At 41.7% G+C, this 12209-nt stretch overlaps 6 non-coding genes across 6 annotated transcripts; 1 reads left to right on the plus strand and 5 right to left on the minus strand.

The window, feature by feature from the left end:
* Window positions 1-2200: 2200 nt before the first annotated feature.
* LOC116676178 (small nucleolar RNA U3) lies at window positions 2201-2415 on the minus strand. Its single transcript, XR_004328608.1, has one exon. It is a non-coding gene; the product is annotated as a small nucleolar RNA U3 (small nucleolar RNA).
* A 1373-nt stretch (window positions 2416-3788) lies between these two features.
* On the minus strand, window positions 3789-4005 carry LOC116676177 (small nucleolar RNA U3). Its single transcript, XR_004328607.1, has one exon. It is a non-coding gene; the product is annotated as a small nucleolar RNA U3 (small nucleolar RNA).
* Window positions 4006-5410: 1405 nt separating this feature from the next.
* On the plus strand, window positions 5411-5483 carry trnak-uuu (transfer RNA lysine (anticodon UUU)). The gene has a single exon. It is a non-coding gene; the product is annotated as a tRNA-Lys (tRNA).
* Window positions 5484-5881: 398 nt separating this feature from the next.
* trnam-cau (transfer RNA methionine (anticodon CAU)) lies at window positions 5882-5954 on the minus strand. Its single transcript has one exon. It is a non-coding gene; the product is annotated as a tRNA-Met (tRNA).
* A 4223-nt stretch (window positions 5955-10177) lies between these two features.
* trnas-aga (transfer RNA serine (anticodon AGA)) lies at window positions 10178-10259 on the minus strand. The gene has a single exon. It is a non-coding gene; the product is annotated as a tRNA-Ser (tRNA).
* Window positions 10260-10381: 122 nt separating this feature from the next.
* On the minus strand, window positions 10382-10453 carry trnag-ucc (transfer RNA glycine (anticodon UCC)). The gene has a single exon. It is a non-coding gene; the product is annotated as a tRNA-Gly (tRNA).
* Window positions 10454-12209: the final 1756 nt, after the last annotated feature.

A 12209-nucleotide genomic window follows, 5' to 3' on the forward strand; every position in this document is an offset into this window, starting at 1 on the left:
GTGGGACTTCAACGCACACGTGGGCAATGATGGAGATACTTGGAGAAGCGTGATTGGGAGGAACGGCCACCTGATCTGAACCAGAGTGATTGTCTGTTGTTGCACTTCTGGCTAGTCATGGATGGTCCATAACAAACACCATGTTCAAACATAGGGTGCTCATAAGTGTGCGTGGTACCAGAACACCCTTGGCCGAAGATCAATGATCGATTTCATAATTGTTTTATCTGATCTGAGGCTGTATGTTTTGGACACTTGGGTGAAGAGAGGAGCGGAACTGTCTACTGATCACCATCTGGTGGTGAGTTGGGTCAGGGTATGGGGGAGGACTCTGGACAGACCTGGTAAGCCCAAACGGTGGTACGGGTAATTGGGAACGTCTGGAGGAGGCCCCAGACTTTCAACTGACACCTCCGGCGGAGCTTTTCGTGCATCCCTGTGGAGGCTGGGGGCATTGAACCTGAGTGGACAATGTTCAAAGTTTCCATTGCTGAAGCTGTGGTGGCGAGCTGTGGTCTTAGGGTCTTAGGTAGGGCTGCACGATTATGGCCAAAATGATAATCACGATTATTTTGATCAAAATTTTGATCGCGATTATTCTCACGATTATTTGTTGATTTTAACCAAACAAATTGTATTGTCATATAGGCTATTTATAACTGCAAGAGGGAGTGTGGGACGCTACTCACAGAGAGACGGCTGACTCATCATGAACGGTCCCGCACGGGTCGAATGGCGGATAAACACGGCGTGTGTATGAAACGTCTGTATCTTCACTGCGCTGCATTTTTATGAACTATGATATTCTGGCCATGGGTCACATCTCTGGCCCAGGTCCAGGTCCAGCAGCTCCGTCTCACGCTGGTACTCTACCAACTGAAGTTAGCTGCATTCAATAACTTCTCCTGTGTTCTTTGCCGTGGCGGCCGCAATAGCAGAGTTACCATGGAAACACTGGTACAAATACAGGTTTAACCCTCATATTTAACAATATACAGCTGTGTTAATAAAATTAAATTTGTAGACAAATGTCAGAAGTTTGAACCGGCGGCCGCGGAGAGTAGAGGAGAGAGAGTAGGACGAGAGAGCGTAGAAAGATCCCACACAGGCACGGCTTTACAGACGAAATGGGTCATGTAACGCAAAATTAAACCATATCAATATAAACAGCATTGCAGCGGATGCGAGGACATTAGCACCGGTGCGTCCTAGAGGAGCTAACAGCTAACAGACGCTACTAGCACCGACTAGCTCTGGTCACTGCTGTTGTCTGAAAAACAACAGACGGGGTCACGGGACATAATGTTGCGTTACTGGTAAACTGGTAAACCTTGAGACTGACGAATAACGATGCTATCTGTTGAGTTTTCCTCAAGCTACTCTGTCCTCTGGGACTGTCTACATCTAGAAAATAAGCTGCACATGGTGCAGTGAACTACTCTGATGGCTCATGAGCAGACGGCTTTACGGAGCGGGAGATTGGCTTTGCAAAAACCCGGAGCGTTCTATGAAATGACGCTTTATAAAAAATAATCGCTCGATCACGCAAATTTGATCGTGGGAAGTCCAAATCGTGATCGCGATTAAATTCGATTAATTGTGCAGCCCTAGTCTTAGGTGCCTCAAGGGGCGGTAACCCACGGACACCCTGGTGGACACCAGTGGTCATTGAAGCCGTCCGACTGAAGAAGTCCTTCCGGGATATGTTACCCAGCGGACTCTGGAGGCAGTGGCAAGGTACCGACGGGCCCAAAGGACTGCAGCCTCTGTCGTGACAGAGGTAAAGCAAGGGAGACGTTCAGAGAAGATATGGAGAAGGACTTTCGATCAGCACCAAGGTGCTTCTGGAAAACTGTTCGCCATCTCAGGAGAGGGAAGCGGGGAACCATCCAAGCTGTGTACAGTAAGGATGGGACGTTGTTGACCTCAATTGAGGAAGTACTAGAGCGGTGGAAGGAGAACTTTGAGGAACTCCTAAATCCAGCTGACATGGTCTCTGTGGTAGAGACAGAGGTGAAGGATAATGGGGGATTGTCGTCAATTTCCCTGATGGAGGTCGCTGAGGTAACCCTAACTCTTTAGAGTAACATTGTCCAACATGGACAAGATAAATACTTAAGATTGGCAATAACTGTAGCTAAATAAATAGCTTAGCATGTTTCATTATGTTATTCACATTAGTTTCCACACATCTACTAATGCCACTCAGATCATATTCCCTTCCTCAATATTCCATAAAGAAGCAAAGAATGATCATCAATAACAGAGAGCATACGAAGTGAATCATTACTCTCTGTCAGCTTCACGCTCAGAAAGGAATATCACGAACATCATCGTGGTCAGCGAGACCAAACACTTTAGAAACACATTCCTCAAGTCAGAAACTCTAGAAATGATCCCTGAAAGTATAGTCTTGTTTAGACTGAGGGGGGGGGGAAACTGCATCTCATTCACTGCAGAGTGATTGTCACTCAGGGTTCAGAGGACAGAAGCTAATCGTTACGTGCTCCAGATTATGGTAGCTTCAATGTTACATAAATAAGCCAGACAGAGTTGTCCCTCATCTGGTGATAGAACCCTGATTCCCCCCGTCCTGTTGGCTCAGAGCTTCACAGACTCAGTCCACAGGTACTAATTAGTTTGAGACGTTGTAATCACTGAGTTGTGGTTGTGATGGAAAATGAACCAGAATTAAAAACAAGTACACGAGTGAATGTTGCACTACACGCTTGCAGCTGTCATTCTGTTCATGGAAATGTCAATCTACACATTTGTGAATATTTTTTCTGTGACTTCACATTCAGAATACCGGTGTGTGAATATTTTCTACGAGTGCAAATTACAAATCAGATTTTTTCTACAAGCTCTCGTGTTTTTTTCATTGTGTGACATCAAATTAAGATCACACGTGTGTATTTTTACAAGTGCAAATTTTATTTTTACAAGTGCAAATTTAATATATAAATTCTGCAAGCTCTCACCTTTGCCCATATTTCCCTTCATATGAGTCAGAGCCAGCAGCACTAAGGAAGAGCAGCCTCTCCTACGGCGAGTAGTGTGCGACCCACGGGGAAACTTTGGTTTCCCAGTCAGTTCCAGTAGTACAGGTGAGAAAGTGGTGGATAAAACGAGGACTGTGGGTCGGCGTTGTTGGTACGTTATTGGAATAAATCCAACATATCCAACGCCATCACCCAGACATGCCAATCACTGGAACGAGACAAAAAAACTGTCCAACGTCTCCTCCCTACAGTGGTTAACCAGCCTTTAGATCCAAATACAAATAAGGCCAAAAAATCACTGAATCAATCAGGATTTCCACATCACCTTCAAAGCCCCGTATCCACTCGTAGAGTAACCTGGCTTCAAGTATTTGCTGTATGTACTCAAACCTCGTTCCAACATGCCATCCCGTCCACCTGGACTTCAGTGTACCGTTCCACCCCTTTTATACATGTCAATCAAGCTGAGCCTGTAAAGGCCACACAGTCTGATTAGTCAAGTGGAAACACCTGTGGGAGTGGAACATGGCTGTGTAGAGATGGGCTTTCAAACAATGCAAATTTTTTTACATGTCAAAGTAGGAAAAGCAAAGATAGAAATAAAATTGAATAATGGTTTAATCAGTTTACATTTTTACACTGGACATAAGACATTAAAGTCAAGAAAGGTAGGTGTTAACCTTTTCAAGAACCTTGTCCACCATGGACTAAACATACTTCAAGACTGACTATAACTTAGCATATTTGTTTACCTTCACACGTGTTAATTTCTACATATCTGCTCCTACCACTCAGAATCTTATTCCCTTCCTCAATGCTCCATAAAGAAGCAAAGAACAATCATCAATGACAGAGAGCATATGAAGTGAATCATTACTCTCTGTCAGCTTCACGCTCAGAAAGGAATATCACAAATCATCATCGTGGTCAGCGAGACCAAACACTTTAGAACCACATTCCTCAAGTCAGAAACTTTAGAAACGATCCCTGAAAGTATAGTCTTGGTTGGACTGGGGGGGGGAACTGCATCTCATTCACTGCAGAGTGATTGTCACTCAGGGTTCAGAGGGACAGAAGCTAATCGTTACGTGCTCCAGATGACTCTGAGGTGAGAAAATCTATTTAGATCTTTAAGAAGACCGATATGTAGATTGAATTAGATTTTCAGTCACTGTTGTCTCAATACTTCAGTGTCAGTCTACTTATTCTCTACAATAAATGCTCCAGTCCTTTCTTTGCATTAATTGGTCTCAGAATGTTGCGGGTTAACCACCACTGTTGATTATTGGGTACAAAAAGCACTCAAGATATGTATTTATATCATTTTTTTAAATGTCTCCAAATAATGTTAAAAGTTAGTTTTTGGTAATTTTTAGTATTCGCTGGTTTATTAAGTCAATTCGGCGATGACGTCACACTGGGGAGCGAAGTCTCAGCCTGGCACTAGAACTACGGCGACTGACTGGGATGAGGAAGAGGAGGAAAAGCCAGCAGCCAAATAATTAACGAAATAACGAAATGGGCATATTTGTGTTAACCATGACATGTGGGACAACAATGGGACGGTTGGGTTTAGGAAGCAATAACGGCACTTCTTTTTCCCACAGCCCTCTTTTTAGAAGCGTGGGTAGCTCAGTCGGTAGAGCATCAGACTTTTATTCTGAGGGTCCAGGGTTCAAGTCCCTGTTCAGGCGTACAGTTGCACATTTTGCTTGCTGCCATGATAAATTGTACACTTTGGCAATCCTTAACACTTTCAGACACTGTTGTATCATGTAAGTAACATGCACAAGTCTTTTAAAAAGAAATGTGACTGTTTTTCATGCAGGTTTGCATCATAACAATGCGGGTGCTATCTCTAAATGATCAATGGGCAACCTACATCTGTCTTGATGGCACCCAAATCTCTGTGCTGATCTCCCTGCTTGGATGGCAAGTCATCTGGTGGATTTTTTCCGTCAAGAGGAAGCTGATCAAGAGGGAGAGTTGTTTTATTGTACCAACTAGCAGTAAAGTTTATTTGTCTGGAGCCATAAAATTGCATTAGGTTATCAACGTTTTCAGCGAAAAAGAAAACCACAGCTCAAGTCCCTGGTAAGGCAACAGCTTGATTCTGGGATATGTATGAAGTGCTCGCTATCGTCATCTGTCATGCAGGTTTGCAGGATGTTCACAGTCTGCTAGTTGCCATGATGAGTTGTGACTTTGAGCTTTTTAACCTTTTTGGCAAATTTTCAACCAGTTTGTGCAATAACATTTGGTGTTCTCAGGCAATGTGCAAATCATGGTCTACCCTCCTGCTGTCCAGAAGACCATGTGATCATGGCAACAGCTTAATGGTCTTCATTTACTTAAACTTCAATTTGTAGTTCAGCAGATTGTTTTTTCCACAGCAAATCATTTTTGAAGCCTGGGTAGCTCAGTCGGTAGAGCATCAGACTTTTAATCTGAGGGTCCAGGGTTCAAGTCCCTGTTCAGGCGTCTGCTAGATGAGTTGTCCATTTGACATGCCTAAACACTTCAGACACTGCCATATCATTTGTTTTCCATGCACAAGTCTTTAAAAAGAATTGTGGCTGTTTTTCAAGCAGGTTTGTATCATAACAATGTTGCTGGTAAGTCTAAATGAATAATGGGCAACCAATCTTGCTATCACCCACATCTCTGTACTCATCTCCCTGCTTGGATAGTATGTCCAAGGACATATCACATATGTTCTATAACCCTTTTCACTGGTTTGCTACCACTCTTAAATAATTCCTTTCATTGTATCAATCTCAGAAATAACCAAAGAATGACAAATTCCATTCATTTGCTTGTGCCAGTGTTCAACCACCTGTCACTGTATTTTCAGCAGCAGTAGTGTTTTTTAAAACACCTGCCCCGTGTGAGGGTTGAACTCACGACCTTCAGATTATGAGACTGACGCGCTGCCTACTGCGCCAACAAGGCTATGAAAGCCATTGTAATGGTTCGCAAAATTTCAGAAAAACTAACAATTTGGTCGTCAATCTTCACAAAAACATGTAAAGTTCCTTAGGGGCCCGTAGTGGATGAAATGGTAAAACATTTGGCCCTGGATGCATAGAATTCCTGCCATATTGAGCGACAAAGTTTGGGTGTCCTGAAAAAAGGGTCTTGAACTCTATCTCGCCAACCTCTTTTTTTTACTGTTTCTTGTTATGTCACGGCAAGAAGTATTATGCTTTTGAGTCGTTTGTCCATCTCTACATCAGAATCAGAAATTTAAAAAAAACATTAGACATATGCAGTCTCTGTGGCGCAATAGGTCAGCGCAGTCGGCTGTTAACTGAAAGGATGGTGGTTCAAGTCCACCCAGGGATGTTTGTTGCTTAAATAATCTGGAGTGAGCCAACTCTAGGGTTTATCATTCTTCAGGAGACTATAGAGCAGCCCAAAGATAACCCAAGTGGCCTTATGTCTATCAGAAGATACAGTTCTGGAAACCATGTACATATTAATCTTTACAGTCATCAGAGATGGGAAGTAACGAAGTACAAATACTTTGTTAACAAAATAACAAAGTACAAACACTTCATTACTTTACTCAAGTAGATTTTTTGGATATTTTTACTTTACTCTTTATTTTTTTGGCGACTTTTTACTTTTACTCCTTACATTTTACCACAATATCGGTACTTTCTACGCCCTACATTTTACAAAATTGGCTTGTTACTTTAGTTTTGTACTAAAGGTTGTCTATCAGGTGTGATTTGGAGTCCATGTCGGAGAATAGCGCGGACATGCACCTCACACCACGAGCAGGCGCGCACGGCACACGGAGACAAAAGTGAGAGTAAAGAAAAAGAGACTAGCTGTCTGGAGGATAATCAGCTGAGAATGTGTGCGTCTTTGAGAACTGTAAGTCCTATAACTGATGTTGTCAGTTCATGTAAGCCTGTTGTTGTATTGGTCTGTAGTTCTGGCACATTTAAAAGTTAGCTTGTTTACGTTCTTCTACTGTTGGCTAGGTTACACCTGGCTGTTGATTCGATATAATGGCGATTGTTGAACGACAAATCAACAAAAACTTGCTCTTTTAAATCTGTATCTGTCAAGTCCTGACCATTCCCTGACCGGGAATTGAACCCCGGCCGCAGCGGTGAGGGCGCCAAATCCTAGCCATCAGGGAGTTACATCTATCAAATTTAATTTAACATATTGTTGGTTATATTGTTTTAGGCAAGAAATGGCGCATGGTTAGAGATTTAGAAGGCAGTGGTGCAAAATACAAAACTGCCTGTTTCGATTTAATTACATGGTAATAATACAAAAACAGAGGTGTAGTGATTACTTGGAAATGCTTCCGGTAGTTTCTGAAATAAAACCATGAATCAGTGGTGCAAAATGCAAAACTACCTGTTTCTATTTTATTACGTAGTAAGACAGAGGTGTAGTGATTACCTGGAAATACTTCTGGTAGTTACTGTCAAACAACCATGAATCAGTGGTGGAAAATGCAAAACTGCCTGTTTAAATTTTATTACATTGTTATATTAGAATAACAGAGGTGCAGAGATTAGAGGTGCAGAGATTACCTGGAAATACTTAACATGAAATATGTCTTGTCCTTCACGTACGTAACGCTGTGTAATCTGACCAGCAGCTAAACACTGGATTGATTATTATATGAATACAATGGTGTCGTGCTAGTCAACCAGCGTATTTCTACCTAATTTCCCTCTCCAAAATCACTTCAGAAGAGTAATGTTAGTCACAGCGCTTACTTGCTTTGGTGTTTGTAAAGCAATAAAGTTCAACAAAGAATATGAAGGTAAATATGGTGCAAATGTCAGAGCGCGTAGATGTGATGTGAGCACTTAGAGAATATGATTTGAGAGCTTGTAGCTTCATTTTTTGTAGCTTCATTTTTTTTTCACTTCAGTCACTTTTCCACAGCGGCGAGTCTGCCCCCTCGACTTTTGCAACACTTCTTACGATACATTTGGTGCAAAACTAAGTTGTACCTGTGGAGCTCTGAGCCAACAGGATGGGGGGGGGCAGCAGGGTTTTTATCCCCAGATGAGGGACAACTCTGTCCGGCTTATTTATGTAGCATGAAAGCTAGCATAAGCTTACTAGCATCCAGCCCGCTTCTAAATACTGTAAATACCTTTTAATTAGCTCAACACTTTTTAACAGTTAAACTGAAACACTGGCGCTGAGCTCCAGGTGCTGCAGACGCAGACGGACCGCCGTCAGTGGGGCTCGGCCAGCGGGGAAACATCGCTAGAAATCTCCGCTGCCAACCTCAACGGGATCTGATCTGTGACATGGAAAGCTCCAGACCCGATAGCAGCGGCGCAACCCCCCATGAGCCCACCGCCAGTGTTGGGGGAATAGCAAGCTAGCGTTAGCAAACTAACCAACCAGCCTGCTTAAAAAAAATAAAAATGTAATTTAAAAGGCACGCATTATACCCACTGATGGCGGTCCGTCCGTGGCTGCAAGACCTGGAGCTCACCGCCAGTGTTTCAGTTTGACTGTTTAAAGTGTTAGGATAATTAAAATGTATTTATTTATAAGCGGGGTTCGTTTGCTAACGCTAGCTTGCTATTCCACCAACACTAGTGGTGAGCGGGTCTGAAGCTATCCATGTCCGTCTGCAGCTGCAGGACCTGGAGCTCACCGCCAGTGTTTCAGTTTGACTGTTAAAAAGTGTTGAGATAATTAAAAATTATTTGTTTGGAAGCAGGCTGGCTGCTAGTTAGCCAATGCTAGCTTCCATGCTACATAAATAAGCCGGACAGAGTTGTCCCTCACAGAAAAAAACACAGGTAAAATTAAAAAACACTGCATAAGCTTTGCTACTGTGTGTTTATTTAAATATAGGTACACCTACATGTAGGTTGACGAGATTGCAATATAAGCCTATATATTAATATTAGGACTATATGTCAAGGGTGTATATTAGGCGGTGCAGTACAGCCCGATCCAGCAGAGGAGAGTTTTAGCCCAACCAGGCTCCTCTCTTTACATTGTAAGCCTCACTGGGTGTCCAAACTAAAATGATAAGAGGCAACTTGGTTGACTCCTTACTGATGTTTATATCTGTACTCACAATGCCTTTTTTTAAAACACCAGCCAATCACAAGTCTTACATGTGAATGATCAATGTGTGAGTAATCAGGGAGCTCAAATAAAAGATAGTTGCAAGGTCTACCAAATGTGTAACTTTACAAGCCGTAAAATGTTGGAACCTTGGTTGCCACAGATTCCCAAACCTCCCTCAAAATGTCGATCACACATTTTCCAGCCCCTATGATGCTAGCAGAGCAGAGTGGCGCAGCGGAAGCGTGTGGGCCTATAATCCAGAAGTGATGGATCAAAACCATCCTCTGCTAATTCCTGTGTTTTGTATCAGCAGTATATTTCCAGTCTGTTGATGTTTAACAAAGCAACTGATGTTGCAAGTGTCTGAAGTGAAATGTCTCTCCACCTGCTGAAGAGTAAACTTAATGTCATGTTGAGATTATTTCATCCATAAATAAATACAGTGCTCATACACTTTTATTCCTGCTGTAACACCCATAAAAACTGGAGTGTAATACAGTAAATATACTACACTACAGGTAATAAATACTGTAAATAGAAACTGTAAAACATGTAAATTTAAAGTGCTTGTTGTGCTGTCTACCAGTCAGATTACCACAGGAGGTAATATCTGTTGCAGCTCTTTTAAAGACTCTACCATAATACCTGCTGGAGATGCCAGGTCCTCATACATGTAAAGCATGAGCTCTACCACTGAGCTACATCCCCTGAAGATTTTGGAATTCTTTTGACTTTTTTCTGAGATCGACTCAGACTAATCTTTATTAATCCTTTTGGGATGACTCTCGCAAGGAAATTGAAATGTGTTGTTGATGGCTTTAAAACCTGTAAATGCAACTACGGTAGCTGGAAATTAAACCTGGGCAAAATGATTGCACTGCTACGATATAAATCATAGTCAAAAAGTTCCCACCTGTTCCCTTTCTGCTGGACAATACAACGCTCACTGCAAATCTTGAAACACAGACAGATAAGAAATGGTGGAGAAAGTTGGCTTCCAGTACCTATGAAGTAACACAACAATGTCCATGAAGGCACAAGTGAAATTAGGGTTACTGTGATGTGTCATTGGTTTGCCATTATTCTGGAAGAAAACCTTTCGTCATTGGCAGGATTCGAACCTGCGTGGGGAGACCCCAATGGATTTCTAGTCCATCGCCTTAACCACTCGGCCACAACAACCTGAAAACAATACTCATACCTGTTTGCACAAATGTCTAATATTTGATCAAATCGGGTTGGGCAAGTAACCTTTCTGGTTACTTCTTGACAAATAAAGCAAGTAACCACACAATGAAAACTACTGCGACGGCTGGGAATCGAACCCAGGTCAGCTGCTTGGAAGGCAGCTATGCTCACCACTATACCACCATCGCTAGACAAGACAGCTGGTGTCCTTAAACGTTGTCTTTTTCTTTTTCCTTTTTATTAAATTAAGGCATTAAGATTAATTTCCAAAAGTTAATTTTTTTGCAGAGATTGCAAAGCCAGAAATCTTGGTGAAGTCGTTGACTTAAATTTTAACAGCCACATTAAGACAATTACAAAGTCAGCCTATCATCACCTTAAGAAAATATCAAGGGTTAAAGGACGTATGTGTCAACAGGATTTGGAAAGACTTGGCTATGCTTTCATCTTCAATAACTTTTAAATCAAGGCTGAAGAACATTCTTCTTGATGTTGCCTTTCTTTAAATGGTTATTCATTTCTTTAATGTTTAATTTTGTATACTGCCCTGTAACTTTTTATTCTTGTGTTTTAGCTGTTTTTATTTTTTAACTGTTTATTCTTGTGTTTATCTGTTTTTATTTTTTAACTGTTTATTGTTGTGTTTTATCCAACCAAAAAGGGAGCATATCAATTAAGCTGACTCTACATGGATCCACAGACACAGACAGTGCACTACAATTTCCATTTTGCCCGTGTCTGGTAACTACTACTAACCAATTGAAAAGTTTATGAACATTTGTCCAAACAGGTATGGCACTGCTTTTCAGATTATTGTGGCCGAGTGGCTAAGGTGATGGACTAGAAATCCATTGGGGGGCTCCCCCGCGCAGGTTGAAATCCTTCTGACAGCAAAAGGCATGCTTTAAGAGTGGTAGCAATCCAATGACACATCACAGACTATCAAATTGCAGATGTACCTCCATGAACAATGTGTGTTATCTCATAGGTACTGGAAGTCACCACAATGTATCTCTTATCCTTATTTTCAGTCTGTGTTACAAGATTTGCACTGAACATTGTATTTTTTAAATTTTGTATTTAAAAAGCAGAATAATATGGTTTAAAGAGGCTTATCTCGACAGTGTTAGAACACCAGGAGGACTTCCTGGCGACCATGTTACACACACTCACACACTCTCACTCACACACACACAATCACACCCACATACATTCTCACGTACACACACACAGAAACATATATACACACATACATTCTCACAAAGACACACACACACACACGCACACAGACAAACACACACACAGTCTCACTCACACACATACACTATTGAGGTCATAACGTAAGTGTGATTTGGAATTGAATGTGCAGCGTTCCCAGTGTATTTATGTTATGGAATTAAAAGCTATTCTAAGGATGATTTTGAGAATTATTCACTGTTTTATTCACTATTATTCTGAACACACAACTGTGTGTGTCAGTCCCTCCAGCATTTCGCAATGTCGTAATTGTACAATTCACACAAATTCAACCAATCACCGTGACTTTGGTGCGACCCCCAATTTTGACCAATCACTGCAACTTTTCCGTAAATTTGACCAATAACCAGAGTCTCCCCTGACTTCAACTAATCCGAGCAGTCCCACGTGCCAGTCTTTGTCTCAGTATGACACACATGGGGGATGCAGGAAAAACTGGAGACGTATCGTACAGGATGACCTAAACTGAGAACAGCTACAATAACATAAGTGCAGTGATGCGTCAAAGTCAAAATACTTTATCAAACCATAGGAATGTGTCCGAGGCCAGGTGAGGATTAACAATGTAAAGATAAACAAGCCACAGACACATGTTCAAATTCGATTAATTCAACAAATAGTCTTAAATCCTCCAGCCAGTTTCATATTACACATTTGCAGCATCCTAAGCCTTTTTCTAGAAGATTA

Source organism: Etheostoma spectabile, unplaced genomic scaffold (assembly GCF_008692095.1).
Source record: "Etheostoma spectabile isolate EspeVRDwgs_2016 unplaced genomic scaffold, UIUC_Espe_1.0 scaffold00002817, whole genome shotgun sequence".
NCBI classification, from domain to species: domain Eukaryota; kingdom Metazoa; phylum Chordata; class Actinopteri; order Perciformes; family Percidae; genus Etheostoma; species Etheostoma spectabile.